Raw genomic sequence first — 14,135 nt, forward strand, 5'->3', positions numbered from 1 at the left:
CCAGGGTTTACTTCCTCTTTAAGTGACTTTGAACGTGGCGTGGTTGTTGGTGCCAGACAGGCTGGTTTGAGTATTTCAAAAACTGCTGATCTCCTGGGATTTCCACACACAATCATCTCTTGGGTTTACAGAGAATGGTCCAAAAAAGAGAAAATATCCAGTGAGCGGTAGTTGTGTGGAGGAAAATGCCTTGTTGATTTCAGAGGAGAATGGGCAGGTTCCAAATGATAGAAAGGCAACAGTAACTCAAATAACCACTCATTACACCCAAGGTATGGAGAATACCATCTCTGAACATACAACACATCCAACCTTGAAGCAGATGGGCTGCAGCAGCAGAAGACCACACCAAGTGCCACTCCTGTCAGCTAAGAACAGGAAACTGAGGCTACAATTGGCACAGGATCACCAAAATTGGACAATAGAAGATTGGAAAAACGTTGCCTGGTCTGATGAGGCTGGATTTCAGCTGCGACATTCAGATGGTGAGGTTGGAATTTGGTATAAACAACATGAAAGCATGGATCCATCCTGCCTTGTATCACTGGTTCAGGCTGGTGGTGGTGGTGTAATGGTGTGGGGGATATTTTCTTGGCACACTTTGGGCCCCTTAGTACCAACTGAGCATCATTTAATCACCACGGCCTACCTGAGTATTGTTGCTGACCATGTCCATCCCTTTATAACTCCCCATCTTCTGATGGCTCCTTCCAGCAGGATAATGCCCCATGTCACAAATCTCCAATCATCTCACCACTGGACAATGAGGTCCCTGTCCTCCAATGGCCTCCACACTCACCACATCTCATCCAGAGCACCTGTGGTGGAACAGGAGATTGGCATCATGGATGTGCAGCCGACAAATCTGCAGAAACTGTGTGAAGTTATCATGTCACTATGGACCAAATAAGTTTATCTCGGTCTCATCAGACCACAGGACATGGTTCCAGTAATCCATGTCCTTAGTCTGCTTGTCTTCAGCAAACTGTTTGCAGGCTTTTTGTGCATCATCTTTAGAAGAGGCTTCCTTCTGGGATGACAGCCATGCAGACCAATTTGATGCAGTGTGCAGCGTATGGGCTGAGCACTGACAGGCTGACCCCCCCCCCCCCCACCCCTACAACCTCTGCAGAAATGCTGGCAGCACTCGTATGTCTATTTCCCAAGGACAACCTCTGGATATGACGCTGAGCATATGCACTAAACTTCTTTGGTGGACCATGGCGAGTCCTGTTCTGAGTGGAACCTGTCCTATTAAACCACTGTATGGTCTTGGCCACTGTACTGCAGCTCAGTTTCAGGGTCTTGGCAATCTTCTTATAGCCTAGGCCATCTTTATGTAGAGCAACAATTCTTTTTTTTCAGATCCTCAGAGAGTTCTTTGCCATGAGGTGCCATGTTGAACTTCCAGTGAGCAGTATGAGTGAGTGAGAGCGATAACACCAAATTTAACACACCTGCTCCCCATTCATACCTGAGACCTTGTAACACTAACGAGGCACATGACACGGGGAGGGAAAATGGCTAATTGGGCCAAATATGGACATTTTCATTTAGGGGTGTACTCACTTTTGTTGCCAGCGGTTTAGACATTAATGGCTGTGTGTTGAGTTGTTTTGAGGGGACAGCAAATTTACACTGTTATACAAGCTGTACACTCACTACTTTACATTGTAGACAAGTGTCATTTCTTTAGTGTTGTCACATGAAAAGATAGAAGAAAATATTTACAAAAATATGAGGGGCGTACTCACTTTTGTGAGATACTGTGTGTGTGTATATGGATATATGTATATATATATATATATATATATATATATATATATATATATATATTTATATTCAAAAAATAATATATATATATAAATATATATGTATGTGTGTGTGTGTGTGTATAATATCTATCTATCTATCTATCTATCTATATATATATAATTTATTTATTTATTTTTATTTTTATTTGTATGTATATATATATATATATATATATATATATATATATATATATATATATATATATATATATATATATATATATATATATATATATATATGTTTTTTCCCAGTGTACATATATACAGAAAAGTAGCACAAAACTGCAATGTCAAATAGAAGCATAAAAGGAAATTGTGCAATAGTGAAAGTATATTTTTAAATGATAGAAACCTTACTTTCAAGATCAAGATAACCAGCCGTGGTGAGAGTCGTGCATTGCTCACTCATGTGGGGCGTTCTAGTCCCTTCTTTTTAAACCTGCATAGAAGATCTGAGGGCTGCGTGATGCCTGAGGCCTTATATAAAATCAGATGTGTGGAGAATGGTTGGCTCTTATAAAAATTGCTGCCATACAAGCAGATTCTGTCCTGTGAGTATCTGTGGCAGGACCTCCTCTATTGTCCAGTCCATGCAAGCTTGGCTGATCTCAGATAAGTACTCACACAAGCCTTATGCCACGTACACACAACCAAACTTTCCAGCAGACTAGATCCGACTGAATCATTCCATCGGATAGTCCAATCGTTTTTTTTTTTCAAAAAAATCAGACGGACCTAGAAATAGAACATGTTTCAAATCTGTCCAACAGACTCAATTCCTATTGGGAAAACCGTTTGTCTGTATGCTGGTCCAACGGACCAAATATGACGCTAGGGCAGCTATTGGCTACTGGCTATTGAACTTCCTTTTCTAGTCCCGTCGTACGTCATCACGTTCAAAACTAACGGACTTTAGTCCGTTTATGTGTGGCCAAGTCCACTCATTCGGAAGTCCGTCATAACTCCATCGAAAGTCTGTCGGGAAGACCGTTGGACCTCGTCTGCCAGAAAGTCCGGCCGTGTATATGTGCATAAGGCTGCATTCACACCTGAGCGTTTTTCGTATAGTGCCCCATCATTGGTGTCAGTGGGAGGAATAGTGCCCCATAATTGGTGTCAGTGGGAGGAATAGTGCCCCATCAGTGGTGTCAGTGGGAGGAATAGTGCCCCATCAGTGGTGTCAGTGGGAGGAATAGTGCCCCATCAGTGGTGTCAGTGGGAGGAATAGTGCCCCATCAGTGATGTCAGTGGGAGGAATAGTGCCCCTCCCATCATTGGAGCACAGGTGTGTCAGGTGGAAGGTGTCTGTGGAGCTCCTCCAGCTGATCGGTGTGAGAGGGGAGTGGTGAGGAAATCTCTCCCAGCTCTCCTGGCCCCTTTCTGGGGAAGCCATGGAGGCCAGCAGGGCCTCTCCTGCTGGAGGTTCTCAGCCTTCTCCTGGGCCGTCGGGTGACATGCCTTCTGGTGGACAAGCGGATCTCTCTGCCCCTGGAGAGGACAAAGGCTCACATGCCATTCGTGAGCGAGTGGTGGCCGGGATAAAGGTCCTGAATAGGGAGAGGGATAAGCTTTACAAGCTGCGTGCGGAGCTGAAGAGCCTGAGAAGGCAGCGTGAGGGCTTACACAGCCAGAAGCGAGGATCCATGGATCCGGAGATCCAATTGGCCAAAGTCCGTGTGGACCACCAGGAGACCATCGTGGCCATGATTGAAGGCCCTTCAGGGAGGAGTTTGGTAACGACAGGAGTTTTGGAAGGGTGACAAAGATGGAGGTGGAGGAGGAGACCCCCAATTCCACCCCCCTGCCCCCCTAGGGAGAGGTAAGCAGCCCCATGACTTCCCAGGACTCAGGAGGCATGCTGAGGGCCATCCAGGTAATGGAGTTTCCTATACGGGGGGATCGGTTGGTGTTTAATGAGGAGGACATTACAGATGATGTACCTGATAATGTAAAGCCAGTGAAGCCCCATGTTGTGGACAAGACTGTATTTGTGCCTTTTACTGATGCTGACAATGTGCCTGATGACAGTCAGACTGCTAATCCTGTGTGCAGCCATGTTGTGCCGGATGATGTTTCAATGCAGCAAAACTTACATTTAAAAAGTGTAATTTCTGTGGATGAACTACAGGTGTCAGCAGAGCCAATTAACCCTTCTTTAGCAGAGTCCAAAGCTGTTTGCCCCACTGCTGCTGAGGACTCTACAAGGCAGCACCAGGAGACAGCTGGTACTGCAGCAGAAACTATGACCATTCCTGATGGGAACATTTCTGTGACTGATAACAATCACCCCAGCACCAGTGTGATGGACAATCGTCCGTCTGTGAATTCTACTGATCCAGTTCAGACAGTTGATAATGTTAATAATGTACAGACTAATGTGACTTCAGTGTGGAGACTTGGCCCTAATAAACCTACATTTGCTCAGGTGGTACGCTCTGCTCCTGGTAGCTCCGCTCCCAAGTGGGGTTTTCCCCTACAGGCTACCACTTTGGGCACCCCAGGATCTGGTCTTGGGTCTCTGGCTTCTGCTGGGGGTCCCAGACGTAATGTTGTGATTCTAAAATGGGAAGGTGGTGCAGTCCCTCCAGCGCGGCGTGCGGTGGTGGATCTCATTTTAGAAATGGGTTTTGGGGCAAATGATCTGTATGCCTTTATACATGTAGCTGGGACGAGGGATTATACAGTTAGCTTCACCAGGCCAGAGGGTCTTGACCTGTTCTGGGAGCGATATGAGGCTTGGTGCAGGTCAAGACCTGAATGGGAAGGTCTGGCCCCAGTTGCGATCTCTCAGAGGTCAACAGTTAAAAAAATCACCATCATTCTGACCAATGAGAGCGTCCCCGCTGGGGATTTAGAGGTTTGGTTGCGGAACTATGGGGAGGTTTTGATAAGCCCAGCAAAATCCTTGATGAGCGTAACATCTGGACTGGGGGTTGGTCAGTAATGGTCAGGTTGGCCAGGGATGGGAATGTTATCCGTCACCTGCCCTCCTCAGCTTTTATAGGGAGGGATAGGATGACTATTTTCTACCCTGGTCAGCTGAAGTTGTGTCACCGCTGTGGAGAAAAGGGGCATTTGATCTCCTCCTGTTCAGCCTTGATATGTTCAGTGTGTCAGGTCAGGGTCACATGGCCAAGGACTGCACCGATATGATCAGGTGCACCTGTGCCTGCGCCTTGGCCATCCCTACAGCAAATGTCCTGAAGCCTGGCACAATATGGAGAAGGAGGTAATGGATGACTTGTCAAGGCTGGACAGGATGGAGGGTGAGGCTCCTGGTGTACCATCCTCCTCTGCAGTGACTGACTCCCCTGGTCCTGCTCAGGATCCCTCTCCAGTGCCTATGGCCACCCCTCCTGTGTCTGTAAGTATTCCTTCTGTATCTGTCTGTGTCCCCCCAGCTTACTGTATCCTCTCCTCTTGTGTCAGAACCTTCCAAGTCTGTGCCCCCCGTGTCAGTTACCCCCCCCTCTAAGTCTGTCTCAAAGGGAACACCACCCCCACCAGGAGTGGTAGCAGGTACTAAAAAGGTCGCTTCTTCCTCTATAAAGGAGTCTTCTGTGAAGACTCCAAAGAAAAAAAACAGAGATTATGGCATCTCTGAAGCTGACCTACAGTACCTGGAGGAGAGAAGGAAGGTTGGGAAGCGGAAGCAGGTGGTGAGGACGGAAGGGCTCCAGTGCCTGTCTCCAATCATCGTAGGTCCTCTGAATGGTATGTTTCTTCATCTGGAGCTTCTTCGGAACGAAGTTCCGATTCTGAAATGGAGTTTGAGGCTGCCTCAAGAAAGAGAGAGGCTTCTGGTGATGAGCAGCAGAGGGGAGCTAAGAAGCAATCCACCCAATAACCCAAATGGCGGTTCCCCCTCCGTTAAAATTGGTGACAATAAATGTCACCAGCATTAAGTCAGTAAGAGCTCGTTCTATGGCCTTCTTTTTGTTCAGCCAATTAGACGCTGAAATTTTATTTTTGCAAGAGACTAGGCTCACCTCCTTGGCAGATATTCATATGGCCAAGAGAGAGTGGAGGTATGGTCCATCTTACTGGTCTCTTGCGGCGGTGTGGCGGTGTTATTTAAAACCGGTATGGTAAATGTCCGGCGGGTTATTGAGGTGGAGATTGGGAGATGTATGGTCTTAGACGTCCTTGTGGGGGGGCAGGACCTGCGCCTAATTAATGTTTATGGGCCGCACACAAAGTGGGACAGGAAATGCCTTTTTACAAGGATCAAGCCATTTCTTTTTACATCCCGGCAAGTGGTCTTTGGAGGTGACTTTAATACAGTAACTAGGCCCAAGGACAGGCAGGACTTCAAGGACAGACTGGGATATGATAGCGTTTTTTTAAATAGTATGGTTAGGGATGCTGGTCTTGTGGATGTGCACATTAAGCACCTCCCGGATGACACCGGGTTCACCTTTCATCGAGGTAGTAGTCAGAGTAGGATAGATAGTTTTTTTTTTTTTGAAGGAGACCTCTGCTTTCTCACCCCCAGTGGTGCAGGCAGTAGAGTTCTCTGATCACTGTATCCTATCTGTGGTCCTGAATGCTTCAGACACCCCTCAGAGGGGCAAGGGCATCTGGAGATTGAATTAGACTCTACTCAAGGAAGAACATGTTAGACAATCCTTTGAGGAATTCCTTCAGGCTCAGGTGACCATCCTGGACTTTTGTAGCAGCAAGGCTGAGTGGTGGGAGCTGACCAAAAAGAGGATCGCTGGATTCTTCAGGGCCTAGCCAATAGAAAACAGTTTAATAAATACATGACCTACCAATATTTACGGAGGAAGCTGGATATTCTTGTCTCAAGAGGAGGAGATCCTGGGGCAATCTCCGAAGTGAAACTCCTCCTCAGGAAGTGTCAATATGACCGGCATGCCTCTTTGGTTCTGGAGAGGGACTATGGGAAGTACCACTCGCCTGACCCTTACCAGAACTGCAAACAAGGTGTAGCTGTTAACACGGTTGTTTGCCTTAAGGACAGTACAGGTTCCTTGACAAAGTCCAGCTCAGGGATCCTGGAGGTCGTGAGGTCCTTATGCTGACCTTCTTGGGAGGAAAGAGCTTGACCGTGACAAGATGGACAGCTTTTTGGACTCCTCTCCAGGTCTAAATGGTGGAGATGTTCCATTGATGAATTTGACAGAGGAGATCACAGGTGATGAGGGCAATTGAACAGCTTGCTATCAAAAAGTCACCTGGACCGGATGGCTTGACGGCTGAGTTTTACAAAGCCTTTAAGTCTTTTCTGGCCCCACATTTGGTAGAGGTTTTTAACAGTTGCCTTGCTGGGGGGGGGGGGAGGGGGGGAGGTGCTTTCCCCTCCATGAGGCACTTGGCTTTGATTTTTCTTTCAAAGGGTAAAGATCCTTCAATGATTGAGAATTGGCGCCCCATCAGCCTTCTTAATGTCGATAGAAAGATACCGGCAAAGATTCTTTTCTGGTGCCTATCGTCAGTAGCAGAGTCTTTGCTTTCTCGCCATCAGCACTGTTCGGTCCAGGGTAGAAGCACCTTCACAGTGGTTTTAGCTGTCCGGGAGGCCTTGGAGCAGTGCAGGGCTGCAGGCTGGGGACAGTATTTGCTGACATTGGATCAGAGGAGAATGAAAACTCCTCCTACAAGCTTCCCTAGGAACTGATAGAAGTCACAAGACTGCTATATACTGCTGATGAGAAAAGGTATTTAGCAGATTATATTTACTAAAATAATTGCATTTCCATATTCTGTGTACTGTAGGAGATCAGATATAGCGAATGCAGGGTCCTGGGGAGATCAGATATAGTGAGTGCAGGCTCCTGGGGAGATCAGATATAACAAATGCTGGCTTCTGGGGAGAGCAGATATAGTGAATGCAGGCTCCTGAGGAGACCAGATATGGTGAATGCAGGCTCCTGGGGAGAGCAGATATAGTGAATGCAGACTCCTGGGGAGAGCAGATATAGTGAATGCAGGCTCCTGGGGAGAGCAGATGTAGTGAATGCAGGCTCCTGGGTTTAGTAACACTTTAACCACTTCAGCCCTGAAAGGATTTGCCCACTTCCTGACCAGGCCTTTTTTTGCTATACGGCACTGCGTCATTTTAACTGACAATTGCGCTGTTGTGCGATATTGTACCCAAATTAAATTAATGTCCTTTTTTTCCCCACAAATAGAGCTTTCTTTTGGTGGTATTTGATCACCTCTGCATTTTTTTTTTTTTTTTGCGCTATAAACAAAAAGAGTGACAATTTTGAAAAAAAAAACACAATTTTTTGCTATAATAAATATAAAATTAAAAAAAGTAATTTCTTCATCAGTTTAGGCCAGTATGTATTCTGCTACATACTTTTGGTAAAATATCAAATAATAATAAACGCAAAAGCGTATATTGATTGGTTTGCGCAAAAGTTATAGGGTCTACAAAATAGGGGATAGATTTATACCATTTTTATTATTATTATTATTATTATTATTATTATTATTATTATTATTTTTTTTACTAGTAATGCCAGTGATCAGCAATTTCAAGCAGTTAAGGAAGATTCATCATCTGTCCTGTTTACCTTTATGAACAAAAGTGAAAGAAAAGACAAAATTTTGGGTTGTCACCAGAACAAGAATGGAGGAGAAATCTACCATTGGGGACACTATTTCTAGTGACTACAAGGGATGCCCTTAAAGAGGGATTCCACCTAAAAAAAAAAAAAAAAAATAAAAGCCAGCAGCTATAAATACTACAGCTGCTGACTTTTAATAAATGGACACTCACCTGTCCCGGGTTCTAGCGATGCCGGCAGCCGAGGCCGATCGATCGCTCGGCTCTCGGCTGCTGCCGTCACCATTCTAGGTGAGGGAATCAGGAAGTGAAGCGAATCGGCTTCACTTCCCGATTCCCTACTGCGCATGCGCGAGTTGCGCAGCGCAATAGAAATTCTCCGCGCTGTCACTGGAACCCGTGTGTGTCCCAGCAGACAGCGCGGCAGGACAGGAAATGGCGTAGACTCCCACTGGAGTCTATGCCCGGAAGTGGGTGTAAATACCTGTCTTTGACAGGTATCTCCACCCCCCTCCCCCCTGTAAGGTGCCAATTGTGACATCGGAGGGGGGGAGGGTTCCGATTAGCGGAGGTTCCACTTTAGGGTGGAACCCCGCTTTAATTTTAAGGGATTTCCTCTAGACATGTGCATTGCCAAAAACTTTTTTTTGTTTTTCTGGTCATTCGTTATGTTCGAAATGCTTTATTTTGAATAAATTCAAAACTTTGGAAAAATTCTAATTCATTATGTTCCATTCATTTAGATGCGCTATTCTTTCTTTCGATAATCAAGAAAAATCCGAAATTCTAAATTTAAAATAAGTCCGAAAATACAAAAATCCAAAATAAAAACTGAGTAGCTAATAATAACTAAATGTTAAATCATAGGTATTGGAATTTCCTTTCAAATTTGTCTGTTAGTGAACCTAACAAATATGAATTTATCCAAAGTTACGAATTATCCGAAATAATGAATGCCGCATCTAAACGAATGGAACGGAAAAAATGAATAATAAATAATAATAATAAAATGTTTTTATTATTAATTTGTTACATTCTATTCGTTTAGATGCTGCATTCGTTTTTTGGGATAATTCATAACTTTGGATGAATTTGTATTTGTTACGTTCACCAACAGCCAAATTTGAAAGGAAATTCCAATACCTATAGTTAGTATTAGTTATTATTATTAGTTAGTTATTATTTTGGATTTTTGTTTTTTTTAATTTTCGGATTTTCATTCATTTGAATTTTTGAATTTTCGTTCTTATTCTCGAACTTTCTTTGTTATTTTCAGATGTTTTAATTAATTTGTGAAACAGTTTTTTGACTATTCAAATATTTCTGAATTAACGAATTTGTCGTATTTTCGTCAAAAAATGTATTCAGAACAAAACAAATTGCACATGTCCAATTTTCTCTCACTTCCTGGTTTGGCTGTAGGACAGGAAGTGAAGGAAAATCTCTGCAATGGCAAAGGGCTCATTCGCACTAGCTTTGCTCTCTGAAGAGCAGGGGTCAAGTCCTGGGGAAAAAAGTGTGGGAACTCCCACCCAAGATCCACTCCCCCCACCAAAAAAAATAAATAAATGATACGCTCATATGCACGAACGCTTCAAAAGTAGTATTTTTCATCCAATTTTCGTATTGTGTGTATGAAGCTTAACTGTTAGTACATAAAAAAACAATTCTCAATAAACATAAATACGGTAATTCTCTGAATAATCAGCATTCATTCAATTGTGCTTCCATGCAAATGTGAACATTGTGTTCTGATCTTTATTGGGGAATTTTATTTTGTATATAGAGTGTTTATGTGGTGAGTTTACACTTTTCATTGAACAGAGTTTGGATAACACAGGGTTAAAGGGAAAGGTCATAAATGAACTGCACATTATCTGGGCAGAATGCTTGGGGAGATAGTGATGTGTTCCTGCTTAGGAGATGTATGTTAGCTTGGGGGGGGCTGCAAACTCTGCAGGGGCTCCAACACACACTCGCTGCTATTCCAACCCTTCATATATTTCCACATAAACTTCCCTCCTGGCATTAAACTTTGCCAGGTATTGTGCTCAGCTTACCACCCCAAACTGATGTTCCTCCCTCAGCTCACCTCTCTCCCTGCATGTCCTGTGAGCAGAATAGCTGTGCTCTTCCACTGGGTTCTCTCATCATATGGCACTGAAGATAGAGGAGGGGGAGATTCAGCGGGACACACAGAGCAAGTATGCAAGACAAGGGGGGGAGGATGAGGAGATAGAAAATCAGGAGGGGCCGGCGGGGAGGAGCGCATCACGAGAGGTCTGACTAAATACAATCTCTTAGCAGCAGGGACCTGATCTACCCATCAGCTAGCTGTGATTGACAGGTAGATCGAAGGGGAAGCTGTCATGGGGCTCCCTACTGGCAATGCCTGAATGGTCAGATGTGCGGCACTTACTATAGCGAGCTGTGTCGGGTGGCTGCTGGTGTAGCACCTGCCACACAGCTCGCATAATTCAAAGTCTTGCAGGACATGGCTGCTAATGGGAACTGAGTTCCTGTTGTGGAAAAAGTACAGGAACTCCGTTCCCGTGAGTTCCCACAGGACTTGAGCCCTGCTGAAGAGTGATCCACGTTTAGATTGCTCTTCAGAGAGCATTTGACAGGTGGTGAGGAGACATTGTATCACCCTAGAGCTACCCCCTCCCTCTGTGGCACACATTGAACAAACTTGAACTTCTGCAGTATTATCTCTTGTAAGCTGCTACAGTATTTTTCCCAAATAAATCAAATATAAAACTATAATATAAACAAAATATGTATTTCTAAAAACTATAAATGGATAATAGTGTTACCAGCAGCTATACACCAAAATTCAACTCCCATACAAATCAAAAAGAGTCACAGGACACGTAACATCATCAGGAGGGAATGATGAAGTCACGTGCCCTGTCACAAAACACGTAAGGGCGGGGCCTGGATGACATCACGACATTTGAAGAACATGGAAGCGCGGTAAATTACAGGAGTTTCACGACATCGCACACAATCATATTACATACTGTATTAAGGCTGGATATACAAAGCATCCAGAAAGTATTCACAGTGCTTCACTTTTCCCACATTTTGTTATGTTACAGCCTTATTCCAAAATTAATTTAATTCAATATTTTCCTCAAAATTCTAAAATTCCATAATGACAATGTGAAAAACATTTGTTTAAAATCTTTACAAATTTATTAAAAATAAAAAACGAAAAAAATCCCATGTACATAAGTAGTCACAGCCTTTGCCGCGACACTCAAAATTGAGCTCAGGTGCGTTTCCACTGATCATCTTTGAGATGTTTCTATTTTTTGCTATAATAAATATAAAATTCAAAAAAACTAATTTCTTCATCAGTTTAGGCCAGTATGTATTCTGCTACATACTTTTGGTAAAAAAAAAAATAAATAAATCGCAATATCAAATCATAATAAACGCAAAAGCGTATATTGATTGGTTTGTGCAAAAGTTATAGGGTCTACAAAATAGGGGATAGATTTATACCATTTTTATTATTATTATTATTATTTTTTTACTAGTAATGCCAGTGATCAGCAATTTTTTAGCGAGACTGCGACATTGTGGCAGACACATCAGACACTTTTTTGGGGACCAGTGACATTTATACAGCCATCAGTGCTAAAAAAAAAATAGCCACTGATTACTGTATAAATGACACTGTCAGGTAAGGGGTTAACACTAGGTCAAGGGGTTAAGTGTTTCTTACTGTGGGGGGAGGGGACTAACAGGGAGATAGAGAGATCGCTGTTCCTGATTACCAGGAACAGCAGATCTCTCTCTCCTCCCCTGTCAGAACGGGGATCTGTCTGTTTAAAGAGGAAGTAAACCCTGATGCCGTCTATCTGGCCGGCAGACAGCGAGCGGGGGGGGGGGGGGGGGTTGAGGTGCCGTGGGAAGAGGCGGTTGTTTTCCATGAGCCGCCACTGCCTCAAAACCATGAGCCGCCAGTGCCTCACATGCTGACACAGCATGAGTAGAGGAGAGCTGGTAAACGCCAGGTGTGACAGGGGAATTTTACACAAATAATCAGGGCACTGATCATCAAATTAACTTTTTGTTTTTAAAAATAAAAATAAAAAAGTGTGGTTTAACCACTAGAGATCTGCGCTATAGCCAAATGATGGCTACAGCACGGACCTCCTTTGCCAGGACTACGTCTATTGACGTGGCCCCGTGCACGAGTGGCCTGCGCGCCCCGAGGGGCGCGCGCGGCACGCTCTGTGATCGGCGAGTCTATGAGACTCGCCTGATCACGGTTCTGAGCAAGGGGTCGATCCCGACCCCTTACCACGTGATCAGCTGTCAGCCAATGACAGCTGATCATTTGATACAATGGAGCCGGTAATCGGCTATTATTCCTCCTCGCGCTGACAGCGCGAGGAGAAAAAAAAGAGCCGATCACCGGTGGCCGTGATCGGGACATCAGTCCCGATCATGGCAAGCTTACCAGTGCCCACCTGCCCCCCTCAGGAATAAATAAGTGCCCCCCGTAAGTGCCACCCAGCAGTGCCCACAGTGCCACCCAGCAGTGCCCACAGTGCCACCCACAATCTGCCTCAACGGTGCTGCACTCCAGTGCCACATATCCGTGCCCATCAGTGTCATCTACCAGTGCCCATTAGTGCCGCCCATCAGTGCCCAGCAGTGCCACCTATCAGTGCCCATCAGTCCCATCTATCAGTGGTACCTATCAGTGCCCCTTAGTGCCACCCATCCGTGCCATCTTATCTGTGCCCATCAGTGCCGCCTTATCTGTGCCCATCAGTACTGCCTTATCTGTGCCTATTGGTGCCACCTTATCTGTGCCTATTGGTGCCGCCTTAACTATGCCTATCAGTGCCCACCAGTGCAACCTATCAGTGGGCCTCATCAGCGCACTTCAATGAAGGAGAAAAATGACCTGTTTGCAAAATTTTATAACAAACTATTAAACATGATTTTTTTATTTTTTTTATTTTGCATCTTTTTTTGTTTGTTTAGCAAAAGATAAAACTCCCAGCTGTAATTAAATACCACCAAAAGAAAGCTCTATTTGTGGGGGAAAAAAAATTTCATTTGGGTACAGTGTTGTATGCGCGCGCAATTGTCATTCAAAGTGCATCAGCACTGAAAGCTGAAAATTGGTCTGGGCAGGAGGGGGGTTTAAGTGCCCAGTAAGCAAGTGGTTAAATACAACCAAAAGAAATCTCTATCTGTTCCAAATAAATGCAAAAAAATTGCACATGGTTACAGTGTAGCTTGACAGTGCAATTGTCATTCAAAGTGCGACAGCGCTAAAAGCTGAATATGGGTCTGGGCAGGAGGGGGGTGAAAGTGCCAGCATTGAAGTGGTGAATGGTTAATTCAGCCTGTCTTCAAATCATTTTGCACAGTCCCTGATCATGTGCCAGCTGCTATAATACAACGTGGGGACACTTATATTTTAGTGTTAGGACCACAGATACCAGGGTGCCGTGACGTGGCTCTGTGGCTTACGTATGCGTTTGAAAATGCGTGCGGACTAAACCCCTGTTTTTAACACATACTGTTAGGTCAATTTGGTTGTCTGCGAGCTGGTGGTAAGTAGGCTTTGGTTTTTTCCTGGGCATCCCCCAGACTTTGTTGTTAGCTATAATACAATGGGACAGACTCGGCCTGTGGGAAGACATACCCAGGGCACACATGCACACTACATCCAGCAGGCCGGGATTCATGGTACAGATAGTCCTGGTGTTTCAGAACCCCCCCAATCAGACGTTCAGGGAAGGAACACAGAG

Source organism: Lithobates pipiens, unplaced genomic scaffold (genome assembly GCF_037356315.1).
Source record: "Lithobates pipiens isolate NorthernLeopardFrog02 unplaced genomic scaffold, aLitPip1_a1.2 Scaffold_37, whole genome shotgun sequence".
In the NCBI taxonomy this organism is placed as follows: Eukaryota; Metazoa; Chordata; class Amphibia; order Anura; family Ranidae; genus Lithobates; species Lithobates pipiens.